We start from the raw sequence: 15,460 nt of genomic DNA on the forward strand, positions 1-15,460 counted from the left end.
GTGGAGACACAGTAGACGTCTTCGTGAAGGAAATATTGACCTCGAGAGAGCTCAAAGCCTGCAGAGTGAATTCATGGCACTGAGTGTGGGACAGCTGCGAAAAGGCCCTTAGGTTATATGCATTCTTCCCCAACATCAGCGAGCGATTGATGATGGGAACATTTTAGTCCCATTCGGGAAATGTTTCATTTCTTAACCGGCCATGGACCACACCCCCACGCACTGGCTGCGTGTAAACGTCGGTCGGGAGTCTAAGTGTGCTTGTGGAGGGAGAGAGAATCCAGAACACGAATAGCACTTTCACACGACGACATGACGACATAACACAATCACTTACGGGGGCGGTGCGTAAAGAGTACTTGCACAGTGACGGTACAGGTTGCAACGGGCAAGGGAAACAAAAAATGATACCGCAGACAATACTCGAACTAGCGAGACAGACTGCAGTAGCAGCGGTTGCAGACTGGACGGCAGCGGCACGGTATGACTGAATGTGTAGTCACCACAGTGTCACAAAAAAAAGTGTTCATTAGGCGGTAATATTAGCTTCTAAGAGAAGACAGCACACACCGCGTTGTAGCCACCAGAGGGCGAGAAGCTCAAAGTATAGTTGAGATCCTCGCCTTCGGATAGCGAGTAGTAGCAGATCGGACGGTGGCTGTCCGGGACCGAGAAGCTCAGTGTCTTTCTGACTAGATGCCAATAAACCCACTGTTTTCCCCTCTGATCGCCTATCTTTGTTGCCGTGCCTGTAGCAACACATCCCAGTGACCCTAATGCTACAAATCCTCTATACTCTACCACAGCGCAACTTCTTGTCTACTCCCTCTGCCAGACTATGGAATCCGCCCCGATATTTATCCATCCTACCGACTATAAATCTTAACTACGTACTTCAGTCCACATCAAAGCTCCCCTTGCATCTCTCCTCATACGTTCTCTTTCTATTACTACGAACCTTTCCACGCACTACATTCCTGATCATTTTCTGCCTTCGGGGCATCCACCCAACAACTACCTGCATCTCCATAGCCGGTCGTTCAGCATTTTAGTGAAAGTGCAGTGCTCCTTTTCAAATGAAAGTCGTTGTTTCTGTGAGGCGTTTTGAACAGATATTTTCATTTTCATCTTCACTTAGAAGTCTGTCAGTTGTAATTTTTTCTTCATGTTTGATCGTGTTTGTTACTCTTTTATATTTTTAAACCTTTTTCACTGAAAAGACGGCCGGCCGGAGTGGCCGAGCGGTTGTAGGCGCTACAGTCTGGAACCGCGCGACCGCTACGGTCGCAGGTTCGAATCCTGCTTCGGGCATGGATGTGTGTGATGTCCTTAGGTTGGTTAGGTTTAAATAGTTCTAAGTTCTAGGGGACTTATGATCTTAGCAGTTAAGTCCCATAGTGCTCAGAGCCATTTGAACCAGCCACTGAAGAGACGAACTTTCCGCTCTTCTGTACAACAATACAGGCAAAAATGCTAGAATGTCATACTAGGGTTTTAGCGCAGAATGCAAGGAAATGAAGTTTATAAATAAGTCACGTGACTGTTATGGTTTGGTATCGACAACATATGCAGTACGCTATGCTTACTCCATAGATATTTCTACATCTACATCTACATCTACAGACGTACACCCCAAGCGGACGGTTCCTTGTTCCAGTACTAGTCACTTCCTTTCCTGCGCCACTGGTAAACAGATCGAGGGGAAAACGGCTGCCTCTACTCCTCCTAATTTGTCTAACATTCCTGGTCCTCAGACCGAAAGTGCTTTGGCGTTAGTAGAATCGTTGTACAGCTAACTTCGACCTCCAGTTCTCTAAATTTTCTCAATATTGTTCCTCGAAAAGAACGTCGCCTTGTGTCCAGGTTCTCCCATTCGAGATCACGAAGAATTTCCGTAGTAATCGCGTGTCGATCGAACGTACCGGCAGCAAGTCTAGCAGACACCTCTGAGTTGCTTCGTTGTCTTCCTTTAATCCGACCTGGTGGCGTTCCCAAACACTCTAAGAATTGGTCGCACTGGCGTTCTTTACAGATAAACCACATTTCCCTAAAATTCTCCCAATAAACCGCAGTCGTGCATTCGCTTTCCTACTACCGTTCTGCTGTTATGACGTGAAGCAGTGTTCCCGGCAGACGTAAACCCCTGTCGCGCGTGTCATCCCGCGCGCACGTCACGCTGCCAGGGAGGGCTAACGCTACGCCAGGGGGCTGTTGGCAGCGGTCGCGCCTCCCCGAGGTAATCAGCCGGAGTGGCGGCCGGGACTGCGGGCCTCGGCAGGACAGCTGCGGCCGCGGCTAAACTGCTCGCTTCCTGCCGCGCTCTAAACCAACTCCACTGACCTCTTTCCCGGCAGCACGCCTTTTGCCTCTTTTAGTGGTTCGCAAACAATGCCGCAACGAGCGGTACGGTAATCTTGTGACCTACTTTGCCTGTCCACGGAATGCCCTGTTCGTACGTCTCTAGCGCTTTATTTGGCAGTGTTGCCAGAAACCACGGGTACTTTGGAGAAATGAAAACATTTCCTGATCCTATTTTGAGCATCATGGGGGTATAATACGTGCAGATGTCATGAGGTCGCAAAATTGAAGGCGACGTCAGCCATTTTAGTTGCCCCAAACATTACCTTCCGGAGCTTTGATTTCGTGGAGTCATGAAAGCCTTTTTATCAAAATACCAGTTTGTGTCATTTACAGATGTACTAATCGTTCTGATTATGATCTAAGGTGTAAAATAAGCACATTTCATTCGTAAGCAGACTAGCTGAAGCGATTTTTTTCTTTTATACAGGGTGTTACAAAAAGGTACGGCCAAACTTTCAGGAAACATTCCTCACACACAAAGAAAGAAAATATGTCATGTGGACATGTGTCCGGAAACGCTTACCTTCCATGTTAGAGCTCATTTTATTACTTCTCTTCAAATCACATTAATCATGGAATGGAAACAAACAGCAAAAGAACGTAGCAGCGTGACTTTAAACACTTTGTTACAGGAAATGTTCAAAATGTCCTCCGTTAGCGAGGATACATGCGTCCGCCCTCCGTCGCATGGAATCCCTGATGCGCTGATGCAGCCCTGGAGAATGGCGTATTGTATCACAGCCGTCCATAATACGAGCACGAAGAGTCTCTACATTTGGTACCGGGGTTGCGTAGACAAGAGCTTTCAAATGCTCCCATAAATGAAAGTCAAGAGGGTTGAGGTCAGGAGAGCGTGGAGGCCATGGAATTGGTCCGCCTCTACCAATCCATCGGTCACCGAATCTGTTGTTGAGAAGCGTACGAATACTTCGACTGAAATGTAGAACAATGAGTCGCATGTCAACACAAGCACCGAAGTCAACATTACCTTTCTTCAATTGGGCCAACTGGCGGTGAATCGAGGAAGTACAGTACATACTGACGAAACTAAATTGAGCTCTAACATGGAAATTAAGCGTTTCCGGACACATGTCCACATAACATCTTTTCTTTATTTGTGTGTGAGGAATGTTTCCTGAAAGTTTGGCCGTACCTTTTTGTAACACCCTGTATATGCTTCAAATGGCTCTGAGCACTATGGGACTGAACATCTGATGTCATCAGTCCCCTAGAACTTAGAACTACTTAAACCTAACTAAGGACATCACACACATCCATGCCCGAGGCGGGATTCGAACCTGCGACCGTAGCGGTCGCGCGGTTCCAGACTGAAGCGCATAGAACCGCTCGGCTAAACCGGCCGGCTCTTTTATATACATGAAATCTTGGTTGCGTTGTTTACGTTTACTGTAGTAGTTTTGTTTCTGTCATTTGACTGTATATTTCCTATCAATCCTGCTCGAAAAGCTCTCTGGGTGAGTGCTGTGAGAAGTGTAAGACGTGTATACTTCTATTGTCTATTGTCAAACCACAATTTATGAAAGATGTTTATAGTTTATTAATAGGATTAAGTTGCAATAATTAATATTTGTCATTTTGGACATAATTGTGGTAGCAGGGAATGTCTGCACCAAAGTATTGTTGGCGGGAGGGACTGCACATTGATATAATTTTAAAAAGGGCGGGAGAGACCTCGTATAGATACATTTTAAGAAAGAGCGGGAAAGATCGCGCATTGATACATTTTGTAATGGTAGCAGTGACTGTCTGCACCAGAAAGCATTGTTGGCGGGAGAGACCGTACTTTAGCATTCGTAGGAAGTCATTAGTAAGCGAGATGTGAAGCGAGTCGGTAGCAGGTGTGAAGCGAGAGGCTGAAAGGAGCGGTGTGCCTGCCAGCCACCAGCTATGATTTACAAGAGATTATAAACGGATGTACAGAGACATCAGCTAACTATTACCATAAGAGGAACTAATAATATTGAATTATTTTTCGAGAAACTCAGGACTATTGAAGGTATGTTTGCACAATGCTAGTTGTAAGATTATTGTAAAAAATAAGTCCCATTTGAACGTTTGTAAAATCATTTCATTACCAGCAGTAAATATTTGGAGAAACGTTTTCAGAATATAATTAATTTTTGCCAGCAATGTTGCATTACTGATTATAATCCATCCCAAAAACCATCAACGTAAAACTCTGCAAAATTTTATTATTGTCAAGAAAAAGTTTAACTATGAATTACGTAGCTTCAGTCAAATTAATTAAAGAATAACGTCAGCTTTGCTATTAAAGAATAACGTCAGCTTTGGTAATAAATACAGCCACTTATTATGACAGCCCACCAGCAACTAATAGAGTATAGTAAACCAGAGTAAGTATATTCATGTCGCAGTTCGATGTAGCAGTCAGATGGCGATCCAGTAACAGTTAAAAAGGTAAGAAACGGTTTTGGGTTATTGCAGGTAACGACTGAGAGCCACGATGACGACACATTCTATGTTTCGCCGAAATAATCAGCAAATCACTTTTAATAAGCAGCATTTAAATTTGTAGGCGAAGATTGCACTTATTATTATTGAGAAAGAGTTAATTTCAAAGGGAAGATTTCATTTGTTATTATTAAGCAAGAGATAGAAACCCTAAGGGAAGGTTTCATAGGTTATTGTAGAAGGGAAGATTGCATAACAAGAGAGAGATAGAGGAGACGGGAAGGTTTCAGAAGGAAAGACTGGAAACTTACCAAACATAGTAAAACATGTTCCCAGCATTTTCGGAAAGATAACATAGACCAAACATGTTTCGTCAGTCCTCATTAACGATAATGCTGGGATTCGAAAGCAGCCTTTTCACATCACATACTTATCTACGTGTTCATTCGAAAACTATAACAAAAGAAGTTGCACTGACGAGGTCTAACGAATCTCATTACTGGATGAAATATGCATTTAAAACCCGAAAAACGTCTGCAAATTGCTTCCAGCCGCTATGATACTCGCGGTAGTACTGCAGCGTTTGCTGTTCAAAACAGTTGGTGCGTGCACGCTACAGAAATTGACAACAAGAAGCTATCGCAAACAGCAGTACGCTAATGTTTTGAGGCCTTTGAACGTGGTGGTACCTGCTTCAGAGCAGCCTACAGATTAAGTGTGGAGCTCTATCTGCCCTTATTACTCCTCCATGCTTGGCAGTAATGCGTTCAGAGAGATATAATATAATAATTATACCTCCATGGATACATACAAGCATAATTTACTCTGTATGATCCAAAGATATTTAGTGCTCATAGTTGCAAAACTTGTCAGCGACAAGCTTGCCAGAAGAACCACATACAGAATAAGAAGTGACAGCGCTGATTTAGAAGAATTAATCGTGTAGTGTCGGATACTTTTGTCTAGTTCGTCGAATAATGATCTATCTATTAGCCAGGGCAATAAAAAAATCCTCCATAGTGTACCAGTTGATAAAACAAAACATTTCTTCAAGCTCAACAATAGGTTTATCTGTTACGTTAGTGCTACCGACGAATCACTGTAGTACTTCGAGTAGTTACTGTGCAAGGTCGAATTACTGCCAAGTATTATGTGGAATTTTGGTTGGTCAGACCCATTCCATTGTATGATGTTTGTTCCCCAGTGGTGAAGCTGTGTATCAAGATGACATGGCCTCTGTTAACACACACCTCGCACTGTCCGGGACTGGTTTTGCGAGCACGAGGATGAATTGTAGTATCTCTTCTGTCCGCCACAGTCACTACATCTCAATATTATTGAGCGTTTGTGGTCTACTTTGCAGAGAAATGTGTGTGATCAGTAACTGTCTCCTACGTCTTTACCTGAACTTGCCACTATTTTGCAGAAAGACTAGTACAGTATTGAATTGAAAACCATACAGGACCAGTATTTATTCATTCCGCTATAACTGGAAGCCGTTTCGAATGTAACCTGTTTTCCCACACTGTATTACTCCAAGTAAAGTGTTGTGTTTTTGGTGTCTCCATATTTTTCTCTGACCACTGTATAATCTTACATTAAAGTTTCACCAGAATAAATCAAGTATTAAAGTTGGAAACTGTGTATCTCTCGAGGCAGCTTAACTCATGGCAGGTAAATTACCCAGTCTATATTCATCCAATATTTGAGAATGAGAACCCTTAGCAATAAACTTAATACGTAGTTTCAAATTTTTTTCCAAACTTTTTCTTGCTGACAATGACGAGAAAATAATGAAAGGAGAAAAGATTATTGATTACTAATTCGCGCTGGTCAAGCATCAGGCTCGACGTTCTAATTTCTTACTTCTTTGCTACTAACTTTGTTCATAACATATTTTGAGACAGTATCCACATATGCAATTCAACTATCTGAAAAATTGTATAGTTATACAACACATAGTTGAGCAGATACGATGACAAACGTTGACATGCGTGATAACATCAGCTATTCTTGAAGTGGAGCACAAATTACTCAGACTATACCGATCCAGTGTTTGATAATGAGAGCGGATATATTTAACATATTAACTCATTTGGGAAGTAATCAGACGTTTGGAGCTGATTTATACGTGGAAACTACAGATTAGTCTAACACAACTGAATATCTGGTAGTCTGAAATTGACATCAATGGCGGAACAGTTATACGACACGCAAAAACATCTAAATATCTAGGAGCATATATTGACAAAATCGTATTGGGTAATATGGAAGTAAAATATAGAATACAAGAAAGCAGAATTGTAAAATGGCGTATGAATCAATGATTTTATCTTGGAGCTCTTCCATTTGGTCCGTGTTTGCAAAGAAAAACAGTAATATCAGAAACTGAGTCCGCCTTGATGCGAAACACCTTGTTATTCGTTTGTTTCTTTATTCTCCCAAACTAATTTCGGCGACAAATATCACCATCATCAGTGGGGCTTTTAATCTAAAACATGCAGAAAATAGCATGGTTACACAAACACAGTAACACATTATTACATTTTTTTCTTACCATTCGTCTTTTGAAATATAGTATACTATGGATACTTTCATACTACCTTATTTATTGTATGTTACAGCTTGTTTTGAGCAATTATTGTCGCTGTTTGCGACATATTTCTGTTCGCTTTTTTCTGTTGCCTTTTTTTTCAGATGACATGATGTTCGCTAAGTATGAATTCTTTTCGGTGGGACAAGAACATTTCTAACAACAATAAGAAACCAATGGGTAGGCTAATGTTAGAACTGTCCTACGCTATGGACCAGAACTATGGATTTTAAATGCTGGCCTCAAAAGAATAGTAATAGCTTTGGAAATGCGTCATTTACGAAGTAGCGCCAGAATATCAAGAATCGCAAAAATAACAAATGGTGAGGTGGAACGACGGCAAATGAAACAGCGACAGACACAACTGAAAGAAAATAAATAATGTGGAATGGGCCTTTATTGACGATGACAGATCATAGGTTCAAAATGTTCAAATGTGTGTGAAATCTTATGGGACTTAACTGCTAAGGTCATCAGTCTCTAAGCTTACACACAATCTAAATTATCCTAAGGACAAACACACACACATGCCCGAGGAAGGACTCGAAACTCCGTCGGGACCAGCCGCACAGTCCATGATTGCATCGCCTTAGACCGCTCGGAGATCAGAGGTGGCCAGGGAAAATTTTGGACGGAAAACACCTGGCAGACGTAACCGCGTAAGACCATAACGTTCTCGGAAAGACGTCGTCAACGAAAGAACAGAGCAAGCCCTGAATATTGAGGACTGGCAGAAGATAACAGGAATATAGCAAAATGTTGTTATTACTTGATATTTTTATTAATCAACGCTGTAATAATAATAATAATAATAATAATAATAGTAATAATAATAATTGTTCGATTGTTTAAAGTATCGGCTGGGAGAGGTTACTGGCGTCTTAGTATCCGTCCTATCTGTTATTTTTGCTGAACTTGGGGAGTGTGTGCATTAATTGTTCTCGTTGCTGTTGACAATCCGAAGCTTTCCCTGGCACTGGATTACTTCCTCGAGGTCCGGTAGCTGAGTGATAGCCGGCACGGTAGCGTGTTCGCTCAGAGGGTTTAGCTACCCTCTGTAATAAAAAACTGAGTTAATGGATCAACAACGAACTTAAACGGATGTCTTACGACGTCCGCCCCGAGCAGATGCAACGAACACAAGTGAACAAAATGAGATTAAAAAAAAATTAAGACCCTCTGCAAATACATTAACATACAACACGGACAGCAAAAGTCCCGAGACATTTCCGTAAAGCACACCTGAAGTTAGTTCTACTTCTGTCGATGACTCTCCATCCAAGATGACATGCCGCGTGCTCCCTACTTCTTACTTTCACCCGAATGCGTGCGCTGGCGCTTGTGGCTGTGTAAATACTTTTTTTAAATCTTCATTTGCTGCGTCCAATTTACTAAGGAATTCATCGGCATTTCGTCCGCCCCCAGTAGCTGAGTGGTCAGCGCGACGGCCTGGGAATCCTAAGGGCCCGGGTTCGATTCCCGGCTGTGTCGGAGATTCTCTCCGCTCAGGGACTGGGTGTTGTGTTGTCCTAATCATCATCATTTCATCCCCATCGACTCGCAAGTCGCCGAAGTGGCGTCAAATCGAAAGACTTGCACCAGGCGAGTGGTCTACCCGGCGGGAGGCCCTCGTCACACGCCATTATTACTTCCTCGAGCGCATATTTCTGTTCCAAGGCTGTCGTATTTCGGCTTCTCCGCCAGGTCCTTCAGTTTGTGCGCCCGTTTTGGAACCGCCCTGTGTAGTCATCCCACAAGCAGTACTGCTGCTGCTCGCACGGCAGTGACCCCCGCCCTGGCAAGTTATAGGTCGGGAAGCAGGCGTGTATCGCGCTGCAGGCGGCTGGAGAGACTTGTTGCGCTGAGTCAGCAGCGAGCAGCGCGCCGCTGTCTGCCCTCTGCCACCGCCGGAAGCGCCTCCTGGCTGCCTGCACGTGGCCGACCGACATGCGGCCGGCGGACCGACACGTGGCTCTGCCGGCTAGCATTCATCTCACGCTAGGTGAGGAGAACCCTACGTCATCGTGACGTAAATAACCTAAATCGACTGAATGAGTACGTATATCGATCTTTGCAGTTGCTTCGATAACGTTAAAGCTAAATGTAAATACATGTGTACGAACGAAGTGGCAGGAGTTGTGTGATATTCTCATCCCAGCTGAATGAATTGTTAAATGTAATCCCAACAATTTGCAATGTTATTGTGTATTTCATGAACATAATTAATGTCTGAGCGAAGGAGCCATAACGAAATAAAGAAAAAAAGCTTGCCATTCTTTTTAAATCCGACGAATCGTGCATAAATCGTGTGGACAGAAAAGTGAAGTAATTAATTATTAAGCTGAAATCCAAAGAACTTGGGATGTTATTGTGTGTTTCGTGAACGTAACAAATATCTGAATGAAGGAATCATAACCATAACGAAAGTTAAAAAAGTGTCTAGTCATGTTTTCAGTCCGATTAATATTGAATAAATCATGTGGATAAAAACGTGAAATAGGAAGAAATTAAAGTGTTTCGTATTTTTATAAAATCCATTGAATTGTACGTAGTTCACGTAGGCAGAAACGTTAAATTGAGAAATTGAAGTGGTTCTGAAGATAATTCCGAATGTTGCTAGAAACGTTAAACCATCTAGTTCCATTTAATTTTGCCTTCGTGTTGTAAATCAACTAAGAAAGATAGTGAAATCTTTCAGACTATCTTCATGGATCTGCTCGAAAGTTCTCTCATCTCCGTTAGAGCCCATGTTCAGAACGACGTACACGCTAGCAACAACGGACAATAGGACAATGAAAGCACATAAACAAATAACAATGCAGATTCAAGACGCACACAACAGTCGATATATATAGAATGCACACAACAGTCGATAGGACAACTCGTGAAACCCATGATGACACGTGCCTACGTCACTATGGCGTAGGGCTCTCCTCACCTAGCGTCAGATGACTGCTACTCGGCTCTGCCTACCCACGGGAACAGAGCTCCAAACACGCTTCTGACCGAAACATTGTTTCCGACCAAGCTCGAAACACCTTTCAAACTTGTTCGTGTCTCCTTTCGCACTAGCGAGTATCATCTCCCAGTATTAGCACCGTCTACGACGCTCAACCTGACGGCAAGCATTACACACTGTGTTTCCCAACGATGTGCTACGATATATCCAGCGAAGAGGATGTGCTACTGCGTTACTAGCACCCCGGATCACGTAATATTCATAATTAATTGTGGCCATACTGGATACGTTTGGGGTTTAGTTTAACATAACGCAGCGCGTTTCGAGCATGTTCTGCCCATCTTCAGGCGTTAATGCTTACAGAAAATTACTTAAAAATAAACTGTCCTAAATTATGTTGACATAGAACTTTTCGCTTATTGTTCTCTGCTGGAGGGGCTGTTTGAGTATTAACACTAAAATTAAAGATACAGCCACCCTTCGAAAATCGAAGACAACCTCGAAATTTTCCAACAAACAGGAAAATGTAAAAGAACGGATATTATGGAAGAAACGGAAATTTTTATTTATACAACAAAATATGGAGTTCTTAATGGGATAACCGAATTCGAAAACTGAAAGTCCTTCAGTAGTCTTAAGCCAGTTCCCAGGCAAATGACGCGAAACAAATGATCGTCGCATTGTCAGTTATCGTGAATATCGCTGTAAAATGCGATAATCGACACTCATCCACGCTACAAGGCCGCCATATTGTATTAACTGTACCAGCGTCTACAGGTACATAGAAAAATTTCTGCAGTGAATTATGTCAAAAGTAAATAGTACAAAGAGCAAAGTTACACAACATGTCCGTCATTATACCAAAGGATGAAATAAGATGCTTTGGGACGCCAGCATCGTAAGCGCACAACTGAGATCCAGAAACGTGTATCACACGACTTCCGCAACATAATACCTGGCGCAAAACTACCTGCATCCCACAAAAGCTGTCGTGGTGTCAATTGTAATAAACAACGAGACACAGCTCCAAATAAACAAAAAAAACATCACTGGACATCACCTTCTAGCCAATCACTGCCCTTCCCTCTCACTCCAAATATCAAAATGTGTGTGTGTGAAATCTTATGGGATTTAACTGCTAAGGTCATCAGTCCCTAAGCTTACACACTACTTAACCTAAATTATCCTGAGGACAAACACACACACCCACGCCCGAGGGAGGACTCGAACCTCCACCGGGACCTCACTCCAAATATCCAGCCCCACCAGCAACTAATAGTAAACAAATGTTAATACAGTTTAAGACAATTTATTTTTAAGTAACAATTTACTGTATGAATAAACGTCTGAAGATGGTCAGAACATGTTCCAAACGCGTTGCGTTATGTTAAATTAAACATCAGGTAAATAAAATAAATACCAATATACAACGTAACATTCAGGCTGCCCGTTATTACGGAGAAACAGGCAGTTGCATGAATAGTTTTTCCGTCGGTTCATTTGTGACGCTACGAAGTCAGTTGACCTACACGCCTCACGCAAGTGGTAACACGGTTTTTTCTGTGAAGCGTTTTGTGCAAGGTTTGTTGCCTATTTGCAGAAGTCGGCTCAGACGAAGTGCTGCAAGACGAATGTGTTCGTTTCATAGCCAACTGTGGGTGAAGGTTTGCTATGATTTCTCCAGAGCAATTTTTCCTCGAGTATTCAATCGATGAGCGCAGATTACCTCGCGTAACTCTACGAACGAAGTTCATTCCTACTATAGGGATACTTCTTACAATTATATGCGGAATAAATAAATGAAATCAATGGAAAATATCACTTATAACAATTTCTCAGGAATTTCAAAGTATACTGTATACTGCTGAAACCTTTCTGATAAGTTGTTGGATTTATGTATTTGCATTGTTTACACAATCGTCTTCCTTCATGCCGCGTATTTGCTCTCTGCTCTGCAGCTCGTCTTATATGGATTATGGGGATAAAAAGACCTCCATGTGCGGATATATCATTTGAAATCTTTCAAGTTCTTTGATTATCATCAATTACTACCCAAAGCAGTAGACAATAAACAATAAACAATAGTTGATTATCAGATACGGATTGGTTTTGACTACCACGTCCTATAGAAAATTGGACACAACAGCAGTTTCAGTAATTTGTTTCCCGTTCTGCTCTTTTATGGTTGTTAATCGCTTCCCAGTAAGGTCGTAGTGACTCTGATTCCTGCTTGTTAGGCTCTAGCAACAGTACCAATAAATAATAAAAAAGATTTCTTACGTCATTTGAGTAATGACTCAAATACTCGGCAGTACAAGCAGACAGAGGCAGAATAGTCGTCTTTGTTGGACGAACAAAGTATAGCAGACGTCCTGGGAATGACATTTTACCAGAGACCACGCTGCTCTTCTGATAGAAAAAGAGCGTATAACGTAACAGATTTTGGTTACCAGGATTTTGTGGACTTCAAAGCACTCTCAAAGAAAATAGAATCAAACTATAACAGAACATCAAACAATGAAATGATCGAATCAAATGACATGAAAGAACTCAAAAGTACAAAAGAGTGACCCAGGCATTCCTTTTGTGAAAACCATATACGAGCAAAAGGAATATGCGCACATCACCGTCAACAGTACCAGGACAAAACAACTGAACATCTCTGAAACGCAGTGCGTTGCAGCTTACAAGAATAAAATGGACTTTTTTGCTATAAAGAAAGCTCATGTTGAGTCCCTTCCCCCTCTGAAATGTATTCCTGCACCCCATAAGCTCATTTATGATACTGTGTCTTCGTTAACTGTGTTCCTTCAATTATAAGTGGTTCAAATGGCTCTGAGCACTATGGGACTTAACATCTGAGGTCATCAGTCCCCTAGAACTTAGAACTTCGTAAACTTTACTAACCGAAGGACATCACACACATCCATGCCCGAGGCAGGATTGGAACCTGCGACCGTAGCGGTGACGCGGTTCCAGACTGAAGCGCCTAGAACCGATCGGCCACACCGGCCAGCCCTTAAATTATAGCTAATTGTTGTTCATTGTTAAATTGTATCATTTTCATAAATTATAATTTTGTATTTTTCTGATAAAACAATTTCAACTTGTTTTTCATTTTGTATTGTAACTTGACTGATTTTGTCTGATCGAGATTCGAATGTCTTACTACAGTAATTTTAAACAAATACAAATTATCTGAGGTAGAAAAGTGGCAAAAGTATTATAAGACCGATGATAACAAAAACAAGAAAGTTTTTACAAAAGAAAGAGAAATGACACAACTCAAAGAACTACTTAATGAGTACCTCATAACACCTCACTTTCGACGGGACCAGAACTTCATGTCCATATTACTGTTGTATAGAATATAATGAAATTCCCTGCCAAAAATAGTTATTTGAAAGTTAAACTATTTCAATATAAGTTTTATAGACTTCTTGAAGTCGATTTTTCTCAAGTATTACATTTTTGAGTTGTGTCACTATTCTTGTCAAGGTTCAATATCTGTTATTCAAAGACAAAATAGCTAAATTAACACAGAAATGCTAAAGCTACAATTTCGTGTGCTGTTCGCCTGACGGAGTCGCTATTAATAGATGTTGGGAGGGAGAGGCGGCCAGAAGTCAGCGTCCAGTGGGAACTACTCCTGTTATTTTCTTGTCGAACTCAATAAAATGCTTCTCGTTGTCTGTATCGTTGGACAACACAGCCTTTTTGGGATGGAAAATTATCTTCCATGCGAAAGTACCAGAAAAAGACAGGCGTGTATTGCAACAACAAACCATTATGCCACTCAATCCACTCACAGAGCCACTCATACAGTTATGTCCACTCAGGAACATCAGTACAGGTCGAAATTTCTGTTCTCTGGCTATTAACAGCTCGTTGACCATATCGGTACGCTTTGGACACTTTGGAGATTAAACTAATGTTATCCAAATGTAGGGACTTCGAAAGCTTTTCGTACGTCGCGACCTCTTTTTACGTACCTGACGTGAGGTAGTTCTGTCCGCCGATGTTACATTTGTGAGATAACCGGAGTTTCAGGTGGCTTCCTACATAAGGTTGTCGTTCTTTTGGTTTCATATTTCGCATACAGTTTGTAAAAGACCAACTCCGAAGGTATTTTCTTACCTTAAGTGGTTGCAATGGACTGGGTACTGTTACTGCTCCCAGCAGCCACAAAACCACTTCAGCACGGAGGTTAGACTCTACATGCTACCAGGGACGTTTCTAGCATTAGGCAAGACTACATTGTCGTACAGAACGGCGTAATTTTCCAGGGGAAGCAAAGGGCGGAAAAATTAATTTAAAATTAAACAGCCGAAAAAACTGAGCAAATAGGCGAGAAAATGAAAAAGAGGATACATTAAAACACCGAAATTATTTTCAAAACCATACGGAACAGTTACTTTATAAGCCTTCACTTACTTTGACGAAAATGGACACATTGCCTCTGCCTACCTCAAAACTGAAGCTGCCGCCTCTGAGTACGAAACGGAAACAAACCTGACCTTGATTCGTCTCTGTCGAGCACTGGTGCGGGGCACGTGGGCTGGCTTACGATCGTGTTGCGACTTGATATCATACCTCCCTCAGTCCCTTTTTTGTTTTTGTCTCTGCAGATAATTTGTCAAGCGTCACTTGAATTCAGTGGTTCTGTTGTTGTTTTTTGTTCTACTACTATTTACAATGGTAATCGATCACATGGTGACGAGCTATGCTTTGTACTTCTTTTCCAACATTATCTAAAAGGAGTGAAAGGAAAGTGAAGTTCATCATACACATTAATAAAAAATGAGTTGGGGCCTGTCTCTAAGTCTGCCTCTGAGTGTCTGAGACTCGCAGCACAAGAAAATAACTACACTGTCTTTTATCAAACAAATTAGCTGCCATTTTTTAAAATTTAACATATGCGCAAATAATAACCAGGAAGAGAGCGTCATGAGTCTTTTATCGACAGGACATAATTATAGAAACTGCGTACCTTGTGCTTGCAAGCTGTTGTCTCAATACAATTTAAAAATTAGTGCACACTTCTATCTCTAGTCTGCTTATTGCAATTTGCTGACGGTTGTATTTACACAAGTAACATGCGAAAGGATATTTTC

At 41.7% G+C, this 15,460-nt stretch overlaps 1 protein-coding gene across 3 annotated transcripts in view; it reads right to left on the reverse strand.

The window, feature by feature from the left end:
* LOC126188868 (dual specificity tyrosine-phosphorylation-regulated kinase 4) overlaps positions 1-15,460 on the reverse strand; it is a 642,300-nt gene that overhangs the window by 403,628 nt on the left and 223,212 nt on the right. The gene's annotated exons all lie outside the window — the stretch shown is intronic.

This window comes from Schistocerca cancellata, chromosome 5 (assembly GCF_023864275.1).
Source record: "Schistocerca cancellata isolate TAMUIC-IGC-003103 chromosome 5, iqSchCanc2.1, whole genome shotgun sequence".
NCBI lineage: Eukaryota > Metazoa > Arthropoda > Insecta > Orthoptera > Acrididae > Schistocerca > Schistocerca cancellata.